Raw genomic sequence first — 13,600 nt, 5'->3', positions numbered from 1 at the left:
GAAAAAAAAATAATATGCAATGTTAATTTTGGGAGGCACAGTAGTGGTACTTTAGGTATATTTTTAAAATAAATTTCTTGGTTCCTTCCGGCGCGAACCATGCCGGATTCCCAGCCACAGCTTCCGCCGCTTGCGGCGGAGGCGGGGACGCCGGCATCCCCCTAGCCAGGGGGCAACTAAGCCCCCTCGCGAGTAAGTACCCGCGAGGGCTGGCGAGGGAGCTGGGGTTCAAAACCTGGCTCCCCTCTACCCCCGTCAGCTTTGGGCTGACGGCAGGGTAGGCTGGGCGGTTCGAATGTCCGGGCAGGGGCGGGGTTAAACTCCCATTGGGGGTGGCGCTTCATGGGAATGACCCTTCCGGTTGAGAGGCGGGGGCAGAGACCCAGGCCTTGGGCGGCCAGTGCACCAAGTGGTGCCAGGCTCTGCCTGCTGGCCGCCCAGCGGCGAGCTCTGGGGTTTTGAGGATATGAAATAGGTGCTCTGGGACACCCAAAAGTAAGACCAGCGGTAGTGTAGGTGAGACACTAATTTCTGGTGATTCCCAGGAATCGGGACATGAAACCTTAATGAAAGTGCGGGACTGAGAGATGAATGTTCGGACTAAGCAAACCTTAGCCCACTAGTATGACTGGAACACAGGGTGCAACACAGGACATGCCCGGCTTGGATTTGGCTCCAACTGGTTCACATTAAGCACAAAGTTGAGCCACAGAGTCTAAGGCAGAGGTCATGACAGGTGGACGGGGCTGCGGCAGGGTCTGGATACAGCTATCCTCTCCCTTGGCACAAATGTGGATTGGGAAAAGAGGTACCGGGCCGGGCCAGACACTAACACGTTCTGGTGCTCTGGAGTACCAGGGTGGATGTGGGGCGGACTAGGCTAGGTCCCAACCTCAACTTAGCCATGTACAAGCCATATGGGGGCATGGATGACCATGGCCAAGCTGCAACACTCTACAGCAAGAACCAGAACGGGATGATGGCCAGTTAGGAAAGACCACTGTTCCTACAAGGACAAGAGGCGAACTGGCACATGGACCCACTGACATGCGCGAAACCTGGCACATGGAGGGGTTCTGATGGAGGAGCCCAGGCAACTCCTCTGGCAAGACACAGACCCTGCAGGTCAGCACAAGGAACTTGCAAGGCAACAGCCAAGAGGTCATTGAAAGTGTCCCACTGGCATGCATTTGGCTTGGGTCGGGGGCAGACCAGGCTGAATCTGTTCATGTCATCCACTGGTAAATCTGACCGCCAGAACAGAGTGTGGGTCGAACCAGGTCCGGTCGTAACAAAAGTAACACGCAGGCTGGAATGCCAAGGTGAGGTAGCCTGAGCCGGATGCAGCCGCAGCACCCAACCAACACAAGTGAGAACCAGGAAGGGAGGCGGCAGAGCTGACAGGAGAAAAAGGGGAGGCTCCCTAGCTGAACAGCAAGTTACACTGAGGAGCGGGAGCTGGGTGGGGGGTAGACTAGACCAGGCAGGGACACAGCGCCTGTGCACCTCATGGGGACCAGATTGGGTGATAACCAGGCTAGGCTGACCAATCCCATTGGAGTAAGCTACAACCAGAGTTGGTGAGGGTTGTCGGGCTTAGTTGTAGCAACAGAAGGGTAACGGGGACAGACTGGGCTAGTATGCCATATATACTGGCAAGCCAGGGTAGGAGGTGGGCCTGGTTGAGGCTACTGTGGGCCGCCCTGACTGGGCTGCAACTCCTACTAGTTCGTGCGAGGGACAAATGCGTCCAGGGTGGAACCAGGCGGGACTGTAAGAAGACACGGGTGGAGACAGAACCGGCCCAGCAACTGCAGCCGCCAGCTGTCCGGGGCAGTGGACTGTGACGGACCCTATGCTACTAAAACAGCAGGAATCTGGACTGGGAATACCTCAAAATTTCTTCGAGGATCTTCCCATTCGAGACACCGGACTCGGAGTCCTAACCAGGGAAAGACAGGACAAATCAAGCAACAACCTCAGCCATCTGATGGCAGCAGAGACTGGGCAAATGGAGACCCTAGACGGGACTGTGTCAATCAACGAACTCTTCAATGACCACATCATGATTGGGGTGGCGAGACAGGCAACGACCCATGGATAGTGAACTATTGGAACCACTTGATCGAGTATCTCGAAGCGCACCCCACTCCCGGGACTTGGGGTGGGCGGGAGATTGGGTGGGGCTTCTTCCTCTATATCCCCCTTTAGACCTTGACCCTTTTTTACCCCAATTAAATTTGTAAGGATTGTCAAAATTAAATAAAAAAAAAAAAAAAAGAAAACAGCGTATTAAAAAAAAAAAAAAATAAAATAAAATAAAATAAATTTCTTTTTAACCAAAAGCTACTTGTGAGCATTTGTTTTTTTCTTCTCTCTCTCTGTGTTATTCTCTGACTCTGGGATTGTGGCCTCCAATAACACATCAACAGACAAACAGAGAATTAATTTTAACAAAGACAACTGAGAAGCTCCCGGATAGGTTAAACACAGAACTGCCACACAATTCTACTGCTGGGTACACAGCCAAAAGGACTACAAACAAGTATTCACACGAAACTTGGTACACAGATGTTCCTGATGTCACAATCTCGAATAGCTAAAACTCAACTGCCTATCAATGCACAAGCTGTGAGCTATCTACACAATGGAGTATTAATCAGGGATGGAGTAGTGGTACAGGCTGCCACATGGTAGACCTTGAAAGCAACACATGGAGCCACAGAAGGCTAGTCACAGGAGGCCCCTCGCTGCGTAGTGCCACGGATAGGAAGGGTCCTGGTTGGTAGATCTACAGAGACAGAAAGGAGAGAAGTGCCAGGCAAGAGCTGGGGTGAGGACAGGCTGAGGAGTGACTGCTCAATAGGTACAGACATTGCCTTCGGGATTGATGGAAATGTTGTGCAACAAGACAGTAGTCATGGTTAAACAACGGTGTCCGTAATGGTAAATCTTACGTGCCCTCTACCACAATAAAATGCATGTAAGTGACACACAAAATAGTACACGCTGGTGAAGCTTCCTAAAAAAAAGAATAAACTCGGGTATTCTAAAAGCTAACAGCCTTCTTTGCTTGCTCGATTATCTTTAGGCACTTTCATTGTGGAACTTCTTTAAACCAGCACACCAAGCTCATGAGGTGATTCGGCAAAAAGAACAAGACACTAGGCATAATGACAATATATGAGAGGATGTAAGTCATGCCCAGGACTGGCAGTTCTCCGAGTGAGAGCTGAAGACTGGGGGACTCCTTGGAGCTTTCAGGGAGCACAGGAGGTCTTCTCTCTCCAGCTCCATCTCTTCTGAAGACCTGGTTTTCAGGCCTTGTGCAATAGCCCAGTGGCTTAATCCTCACCTTGCATCCATTGGGATCCCATGTGGGTGCTGGTTTGTATTCCAGCTGCTCCACTTCCCAGCCAGCTCCCTGCTTGTAGCCTGGGTAAGCAGTAGAGAATGGCCCCAAACTTGGGACCCTGCACCTGCCTGGGAGACCCAAAAGAGGCTCCTGGCTCCTGACTTTGGATTGGCTCAGCTTCAGCTATTGCAGTCACTTGGAAAATGAACCAGCAGACAGAAGATTGTTCTATGTCTCCTTCTCCTTGTAAATTTACCTTTTCAATAAAAAAAGATAAATTTTTTAAAAAAAAAAAAGAAGAAAGGAAGGAATGAATGAAAGAAGCAAGAAGCGGGGGTGCTGGCATGGTAGCCAAAGTCCTCACCTTACATGTACCAGGATCCCATATGGGCATCGATTCAATTTCCTAGTGGCCTGGATTCCCACCCAGCTCCATGACTGTGATCTGGGAAAGCAGTCGGCTGATTCACTCCCCGGGTGGCTGCAATGGCTGAAGCTGAGCAGATCCAAAGCCAGGGGTCAGGAGCTTCTTCTGTATCTCACACATAGTTGTACGATTCCAAGGCTTTGGACCATTCTCCACTGTTTTCCCAGGCAATAGGAAGGGAGATGGATCATAAATGGATCAGCCAAGATATGGACCAGCACCCATTTGAGATCCCAGTGCATGGGAGGTGAGGACTTTAGCTACTAGGTTACCATGCTGGGTCCTCACCAATTGTTTTTTCTTTTAGAGATTTATTTATCATTATATGTATTGGAAAGTCAGATACACAGAGAGGAGGACAGACAGAGAGGAAAATCTTCCATCCACTGACTCACTCTCCAGGTGGCTGCAATGACAATCTGAAGCCAGAAGCTTCTTCTGGGTCTCCCACACAGGTGCAGGGTCCCAAGGCTTTGGGCTATCCTTGACTGCTTTCCCAGGTTATGAGCAGACAGCTAGACGGGAAATGGAGCAGCTGGGACACAAACCAGTGCCCATATGAGATCCCGGTGCTTGCAAGGTGATTATTTATTTACCCATTGAGCCATCCTGGCGAACCTGAAAAATTTTTTTTAATGAAATGATCAGCTTAGCTCTGCGAAGAATGCTTTGCACAGATAATAGCAGCTAAAACTCCCCAAATAAGCACTCTCGTTCTTACCCTTACTATCAAAGACTAATTCTTCCAGGAAAATTCAGCCTCTATTTTCAAAGATTGCCAGAATTGATCTCATGACAAGAGGAGGGAACCGGCACATATGCTCAATGCAGTAAAACACTACATTTAGCATCTAGACGCTGGGCAATCACTCCAGTTCTGCCTCATCTTGGGGTACCGGTCAGTGGTTCTATTCCCCATCCTGGGCCTCCATCTCACCTTCTGGAATGTTAGGATGCTGGACTACATGTTTCCTAGTAGAATAGGTGTCCCATCAGAAAAAGGACCCTTGCCAGTATTCATTTGCCTGCCCTGAGTGACCTGCAGAGTTCAACAGAGATACTTGTGGGGCTAAGGTCCCTTCTAGAGTGGCCACTCTTGGTACAATTCTCTGATAGGTCACAGAAGATGTACTGAGAAGGAAAAAATTGCAGAGCAGTTCCAAAAAGTTTAAGATACAGTGTTATTTGTAGACAGAGGGTATGGGGCTTCCTATCTACCACCCTAGCCTATTTTTCAACATTGTCATCAAACTAGACAGATGTCATCCACAGATCTAGGTCACTGGAAATTGCAGCTACTAAAAATGGATTGGCTCTTCCTAAAATGGACTGGATTCTTAGCTGCTCTCTCCAGAGAGCTAGGCTCTCCAGCTGGAGTGGAGTCCTAGGACGTTCTAGAGAAAAGATAACATTTAGAGCCACTTACCCCCAAACCAGTCGGGTCTTCATGGTGAGCTGCCGTATTCAATGAGTCGGAATGTTTATCCGTTGGAAAATAGTGCGGGCAGCCACTTCCTAATCTCTCTAATCATGAAAACATGCTCAAGTTAATCTCCCCTCTGTCTGAATATGTGTTTGCACTGATAAGAGCTTTATAAATTAAATAAGGAACTTGTTTTATTAGAGATTAAGATTTCCTTTGTAAAAAAACATCTTACCAATCGACAAGATTTTATAACTATCGTACCTTCAACAATTACATTTATAAGGTTAATTATAAATCTCTCTTGAAACACACAAACTAGGGCGCAGCATGGTAGCCTAGTGGCTAAAGTTCTCGCTTTACATGTTCCAAGATTCCATATAGGCACTGGTTGGTATCCTGGCTACTCCACTTCCCTTCCACCTCTCTGCCTGTGGCCTGGAAAAGCAGTGGAGGACGGCCCAAAGCCTTGGGACCCTACACCCACATGGGAGACCCGGAGGAAGTTCTTGGCCCATGGCTTCGGATCAGCTCAGCTCTAGCCATTGCGGCCACTTGGGGAGTGAACCAGCAGATGAAGATCTTCCTCTCCGTCTGTCCTACTCTCTGCAAATCTGACTTTCCAATAAAAATAAACAAATCTTAAAAAAAAAAAAACAGAAACTATATTTAAATGCCCACATTCAACATTTCAACTTTATGATACTATTGTACTTCTGGGGACCACTGTAGTGGCACAGTGAATTAAGCCACTACCTGTAACGCTGGCAACCATATTGAAGCACCAAGTTTGAGTCCTAGTTACTCCACGTCCAGTCCAGCTCCTTGCTAATGCACCTGGGAAATCAGTAGAAGATGACACAAGTACTTGGGTCCCTGACACCAACTTGGGAGACCCAGACAGAGTTCCCGATTCCCGCCTTCATCCTGGCTCAGCACAGGGCCATTTCAGCCATTTGGAAGTGAAACAGCAAATCAAAGATCTCCCTCTTCTCTGTAGCTCCACCTTTCAAAAAAAATCAGTATGTCTTAAAAAAAAAATTGGAAACTGAGAATAGAAATATCATTTTCTCAAAACTATAGCTAGCTGGATCTCTTGACTCTATTATGTATAAAGAAGAAACCTTTTAAAAATACCTATTTTATTTATTTTTAGTGGAAACGCAGATATATGGAGAGGAGAGACAGAAAGATCTTCCATTTGCTGGTCCACTCCCCAAGTGGCCACAACAGAGCTGAGCTAAACTGAAGCCATGAGCCAAAAGCCTCTTCCAGGTCTCCCACACAGTGATGGGTCCCAAAGCCTTGGGCTGTCCTCACTGCTTTCCCAGCCTACAAGCAGGGAGCTGGCTGGGATGTGGAGTAGCCGGGCTAGAAACCAATACCCATATGGGATTCCAGTGGATACAAGTCAAGGATTTAGCCACTAGGCTATTGCACTGGGCCCAATAAGAGATTTATTTTACAAAGAAGAAACAGTTTTCTTACATCTTAAGGATCCAAGCACAGTATGTTAAACTGTTTTACATATTTCAAAAGCAAACAGACACACCCAGAGGGATATCTTTCATCTATTGTTACACCATCAAATTCAGTCCAGGACTGAGCCAGCACAAAGCTAGAGCCCAGAATACAATCTGGTGTACAGTGTAGCTAGAAGAGATCCAAGTACTGGAGCCATCACCTGCTGCCGTCCGGAATCCACATCAACAGGGAACTGGCATCAGAAACAGGGCCAGGCGCAGCACTGCAGTTTTGTTGCTTAAGCCTCCCTCCACCTGTGGCACCAGCATCCAATAAAGGTATCAGTTTGAGTGCTGGCTGCTCCACTTCCCATCCACCTCCCTGCTTGTGGCATGGGAAAGTAGTAGAAGACGGCCCAAAGTTTGGGACCCTGCACCCATGTGAAAGACCCAGAAGAAGTTCCTGGCTTCAGGCTTTGGATCAACTCAGTTGTGGCTGTTGTGGCCACTTGGGAAGTGAACCAGCAGACAGAAGATCTTTCTGTCTCTCCTTCTCTCTGTAAATCTGACTTTACAATAACAATAAATTGGGGGGTGGGGAGGGAAGGTACAGATAAGGGAAGCTGCGACCTAGAGTGTAGAAGAGTCCTGCCCAGAGTGACACAATGGACCAGCACCTGGCTAGAACTTCCTTGGCTGGGGACCACGTGTCAGCAGGTTTTCCTCTGTGGCTCTACAAACACGCCTCCTGTGTGGCTCTACAAACACGCCCCCTCTCTGTGTATCCCTTGCATCGAGGGCTGCAACTTATTTCTCTTTATTTGCAGGTATAACAGAGGGTTTGTCCAAGATAGGAACATATATCCCTCCCCACCCCCCGCCCGCTCACAGCTGCCTTCCATCAGCCCCTTCCCTTCGGCCAGGTGGGTGGGCGGCTGCAGTCGGAGAGCGTGAAGGCTCCAGCTTCCATGTCTGCGCCCTGCGCCCCGTCCTCCCACCTGGGCCCCATACTTACCGTGAGCTAGCCGGGCTGTCACGTTCCCGGGGGGTCAGGTGGGACGCGGGGATGGAGGGCTACAGCAGCCTCGGGGCTCCCGCGCCTCCCGCGCCTCCCGCGCCTCCGCCCCTAGCAACGAGCCGCGTCGCTAGGGAGGGAGTCCCAGCGAAAAGCCTCCGGGCGCCTCGCTGGGCGTCGAGCTGCGTGGTTCCACTCGCCTGAAGTCTCCAGGGTAAAGAACCGAGAGCACCTGCGCTGTGGAAGTGTAGAGAGCCACACGCGTGTGCCCGAGATGACGCTGCTTGAAGAATCTACATAACACAAGTCAGGCAGGTAACACCGAATTTCCACGCGGAAAACATTTAACAAAAGTCATCTCTTTCATTGTTATTAAACAGAGGTACTGTTTATTTTTGAACTCGTCCCAATTTCCAACCATAGATCCCGCCTTGGGGCACGTCCAGTGCTCTAGATTACTTTCATTCTTCGATCAAACCATAACAGCCTAGCACCACAGCAAGAGGCTTCCAAAAACCAACAACAGCTGCTAGTTATTTGTTTTAACAGTTTCAATCACACTGCTTCCAAGGGCCTCTCTGTATTCCTGCTGCACAGCTGTGGGTTTAGTATGTAGCTGGAGCTTGTTGAATGCATGAATGAAAGAACAAGTGACAAACCAGTGTTTCCTTTAAAAAAAAAATAGTTTATTTATTTTTATTGGAAAGTCAGATTTACAGAGAGGAGAGACAGAAAAATCTTCCATCTGTTGGTTCACTCCTCAAGTGGCCACAACAGCCACAACTGAGTCAATCCAAAGCCTGGAGCCAGGAGCTTCTTCTGGGTCTCCCACATGGGTGCAGGGTCCCAAGGCTTTGGGCCGTCCTCAGCTGCTTTCCCGGGCCACGGGCAGGGAGGTGGATGGGAAGTGGAGCAGCCAGGACTCAAACCAGTGCCCGTATGGGATCCTGGCACATGCAAGACAAGGACTTTAGTCACTAGGCTATCGTGCTGGACCCAAACCAATATTACTTTTGCACCCTAGTAGATGCCTCCTGCAGTGTTTCTCAGAAACAAAACAACAACTGCCTTCAATGAAGATTTGTGATGTTTCTGAACGTTGGGTGGCTGTGGGTAGAGGAGATGGTAAGAGACTTTTGCCTTTATACAATAGTGGGTTAGAGATGGAGGAGAGAGAGGGGGAAGGAAGGAGGGAAGAAGGGAGGGAGGGAGGGGAGGAAGGAAGAAAGGAAGGGAAGGAGAAAAGAGAGAGAGAAGCAAGGAAAACACAAAACAAAACATGAAAGAATGTCAGGGTTGGCTGTGGCGTCTATGTACCAAGCCCCCTGGAAGAGAGGGGGGTATTGCCCCCCCAGCATCCTTGGTGGGCTCTCTCGCCCTTGCTGATGTTCCCCCCGTGAAGATGGACTCACTACCTTTGAGTCAGTGGCCTGTTATTGAGAAATTTCCTCTTGGCATGCAGCTGGCATCCACCTCCTTGCCCCTTGCACCGTTGTTCTAAATACAGAGCCAAGGGCTCTCCCCACATGCTTATCCCTCTCCTCCCTTCCAGCCTGGCCAACTACGCAGGCACAGACTTGCTGCTTTGCCATGGGGCACTGGGCCAGGCTCAGGGGAGTTACGGGCTTGCTAGTGGCTGCCCTCATGATGCTCCCGCCCTGGAGAGACAGCCTCCTGAGAGATGCTGCTGGTTTCAGGCACCTGCCACTCCCCGACTGGTATCAGCAGGCCAACCTCTCCCTGAGCCAGACCTGTCTATCCACCTGCTTCCCACCCATCTCCACCTAGCCAAGATACCTCCTTCCTGCTGTGACTCATGCTGGAAACATCTGCTTCCCCCTAAACCTGTTTCTCCTCTTTTTCTGTCTCAGTGCTTAGTACTGCCATTCACCAACCACCCAAACCCAAGATCTGGGAATCTTTTGTAATTTCTTGCTCCCTTCCTTGATGGAGAATAATTGCCAAGCACTCTCAGTTCAGCCTCCCAAACATCCTAACAACAAACATCTGTCTACTTGGTTCAAGCCATCACCATCATCCCAGCATGTGATAGATTAAAAATGACCTCAAGGGCTGGCATTGTGGTATAGCGGGTTAAGCCCCATGAAACATGAAAGGGTTGGGGTTAGGGTTCCTATATAAAATCAATTGGATCCTAGCTCTTGCGCTTCTAATCCACCTCCTTGCTAAGATGTGTGGGAAAGCAGTGGACATTGCTCCAAGTCCTTGGGCTCCTGTGTCCACATGGGAGACCGAATGAAGCTCCTGGCTTTGGCCTGACTCAGCTATGGCGTTTACTGGCCATTTAGGGGGTGAATTAGATGATGGAAGCTCTATCTCCCTCTCTTTTTCCCCATAACGCTGCCTTTAAAATAAAATCAATAAATGTTTTTGAAAAATATCAAATTTAAGGTTGGCTTTATGGCTTATTTTAACCACTTGAAAATAGGGAAATTTACATTATGGGATGTCGGAGTTTAATCCTCAGAAGGCCTTGCAGTTTCTGTTCTAATGTTCTTAGAATAAGGAATCATGGGAAGACCATGAATCTGGCCTGTTTGAGAGACATGGCCCATCCAACAGCTGTCACCAAGTATCAGATGTGTGCCAGCCCTTGTTGAGCCATCAGATGACTGCAACTACATGAGGTTGGAGCCCTGCTGGGCCCAGCTCAGCCCAGCTCAGCCCAGCTCAGCCTTGCCCCATTTACTAACCCACAGACTTAAAAGCAAATGAATAGTTCTCATGTTGAACCACTAAATGATAGGATGGTTTGTTGTATACTACAAACAACTGATATCTAAGGAACAACATGTAACACATCCAAATTCGTTCATTAGGTCTACAAGGCATGGTGTGCATCCTGTAGCTTCATCTTCACCTCTCCACAACCCCCTCCCCCCAATATGTGCTGAGTGGTCTAAACAACCTAAAGCTTCCTGACTCAAAGTTCTAGTTGCCACCTCTGGGGAACAACAATAGTGAGGGAGTTTTGCCTTCACAGAGTGTCAGCGCTGGTCATTAGATCTACCTTTCAGGCCAAGGAATGAATTTCCTCCATAGCATCTCTAATGAGTGTTCCTTCAGCCCCTGTTGAGGCCTGTCATCCATGAACCTTGCACCTGCTGTTCCCCCTGCCCACAGTACCTCCATTATGTCCTTCATCCTTGGCTAACTGTCCTTAACCTAGAGGACAGCTTCTTCCTGGCCCACAAGTCTTCTCCAACTCTCCTCTCCTCCTGTAGACTTGAGGGGCTTCCACTGTCCCCACACTGCCCCCCACACTGTCCCCAACAAGGTACAGTTGTCACTTACTTCACTCACCCAAGTGTGAGCTCTGTGAGGATGGCCACTGATTTATATATACACTGCTGGTGTCTAGCAGAGCGTCAACAGCACTGCACTAGATTTGGAATTGTCCTATATCTGCACTGTCCAATATGCTAGTCCGTAGCCCCATCAAGCTATTAAGTACCTGAAATGTGGCTAGTGTAATAAAAAAAAAAAAACTGGCTTTGAAATTTTATCTGTTTTAATTACTTTGAAGTGTTACATGAGGCTAGTAGTCAGAGTATTAGATAGTGTAAATGTCGCACATATAAATATTGATGGAATATTTCTGAAGAAAAAATGGGTGTGGGTGGAATGGGTGGTTAGCAGACACTTGAGATGCTGGTGGACTCCCACATCTCCCATTACACTGCCTGGGTTAGAGACCTGGCTCCACTCGTCACTCCAGCTTTATGTAAATGCACTCTGGGCTGTAGTGGTTGAGGCTGGAGTGATTGGATCCCTGCCACTCACGTGTGGGATCTGGCTTGTGTTCCAGGCTCCAGGCTTCCACAACAGTGGGGACTGGGAATAGGGCTGTGGCAAACATTTGCCTCTCAGATTAAAAAATTATTTATTTTTCACTGGAAAGGCAGATTTACAAAGAAAAGGAGAGACAGAAAGATCTCCCATCTGCTAGTTCACTCCCCAAATGGCTACAGAGCTGATCCGATCTGAAGCCAGGAGCCAAGAGGCTCCTCTGGGTCTGCCACAGGAATGCAGAGTCCCAAGGACCTGGGCCATCCTCCTCTGCTTCCCTAGGTCATACAAGCAGGGAGCTGGATGGGAAGTGGAGCAGCCAGGACATGAACTGGTGCCCATATGGGATGCATGCCCTTATAGGTGGAGAATTAGGCAGTTGAGCCATTGTGCTGACCCCCATTGCCTCTCAAATTAAAAAATAATAATAATAAAGGAAAGAAAAAATGAATAGAGTCATGGTCAGATGATTACAATAAAAGATAGAATACTTCAGGTGCAATTCATTCACTCAGTTTCACAGCACCTGTGCCTCCCACTCTGCCTTCTATAAATCTCATCCTTACCCTTAACTGTTGTATCTGACTCAGCTGTACTCTCTGTTAGCTGGTCCAGGCTGCTAACATCTCTTGGGAAGTGGGTTTGTGCTGAGAGCCCTTGTGGGGACAATATGGGCTCCTCTGGTTGGACTTAAGCTGGGCAGATTCTGTCCTTGGGGCCGGGCTTCATGGTGTGGGATGTGGATGGTCTGAGTAGGCTTGCTTGGACTGGCTGCCAAGTTCCTCTTCAGGGTGACAGTTGAAGCTGGCTGTGCTCTGAGAAAGTCCCAGGAAGAAAAGTCATTGCATTGTTGACAGTCATTACTACTGCTGGCAACCGCACAAACGCCTGACAGGTGACTTCCAGTTCTGACACTAGAGATGTTGGATGAAGGTGTGAGAAAAAGGGAGGATGAGGCATCAGGCCAGGCAGGGCAGAGCATGGCCAGGGCCCCATCAGTCAGCCAGATAAGGTTGAATCTGACAGGGGTAGAGTGAAGGAAGGCCAGGGAAGGATAGTACTTTCCAGAATGTTTTAAAAAGCCTAAGAAAGAAAAGAAAGAGCCTTTAAAAAAGCCATAAGCAGGTGAAAGGACAAGATGTACACATATCCCAGTTTTTCAAAAACTACTCTCCTGCCTGATTCTGATGGTAGGGCTAATGTATGCTTCACAATGCGTGTGCAGATCTGTAAATCCACAGGGGGCAGGTTTTCACACCATGTGAATTGAGTAAGGGGCTTTATCAAGGGGAGAACCCAGTGCTTGGCATGGCCAGGAATCTTCCTTAGTCACTGCGCCTGCAGCACTCCTCCCCGACACACTCCTGATTTGGTTTCTCTTGTGCAGCTTCGAGAGGCCTCGGGTCATCCTGTCTAGATCAGTGCCTGCACCTCACACCCTTTCCCATAACACTCCAGTCTTTCTTGCAGCTCTTATCACTCCTGACGTTGTATATTCAGTCATTTTATTTGTCCATGAAAATAGACTTTGTTCTTCTTGACTGTTGTAACCCATGGTGCCAGAACACTGGTAGGTGCCCAATAAATCTGTTAAGGACTAACATGTAACAAAGATGCCCATTCTTCCTCTTTTCCAGTTCAGAGGGTTCTGCCTACACCAGACTCATGGTGCAGGCTCAGCTCTGCTTGCTCCCTGCAAGGCTCCCCAAGTCCCCTCAGAGGGCTAAACAACCTCTATTCTGACATCAACCTCAAAAAGAAACATGTTCATTCGCTCCTCAGTGGCTAAGATTAGTCATGTATTTAAAAGGCCAACAGATGTAGCTCAGTGATCCATTGGCTTTTATAAATACATCTAAAACTGGGTGTCATCTCATCCTAGAAACCAGAGGGCATCCCAATGGGCTGAGCAGATGAGTTTGGCTTTAAGGCAGAAAAGAGTTGTGGAAAGTGTAAGGAAGGTTGTTTTAACTTCACTCTCCTTATGGGGTTAAAATAGAGGACTTCTTATCAAGCCAGCTAAATCTGGCTTGTTTGGGGATTTAGCTATTTCATGCTGCTCTCTCACTGGAGAACTCCAGCTAAAAGGCTCAGTACTGCCCTAAGG

Source organism: Ochotona curzoniae, unplaced genomic scaffold, assembly GCF_017591425.1.
Source record: "Ochotona curzoniae isolate NIBS_2020 unplaced genomic scaffold, NIBS_Ocur_1.0 scaffold_3208, whole genome shotgun sequence".
NCBI lineage: Eukaryota > Metazoa > Chordata > Mammalia > Lagomorpha > Ochotonidae > Ochotona > Ochotona curzoniae.
This window is presented reverse-complemented; position numbering follows the sequence as displayed.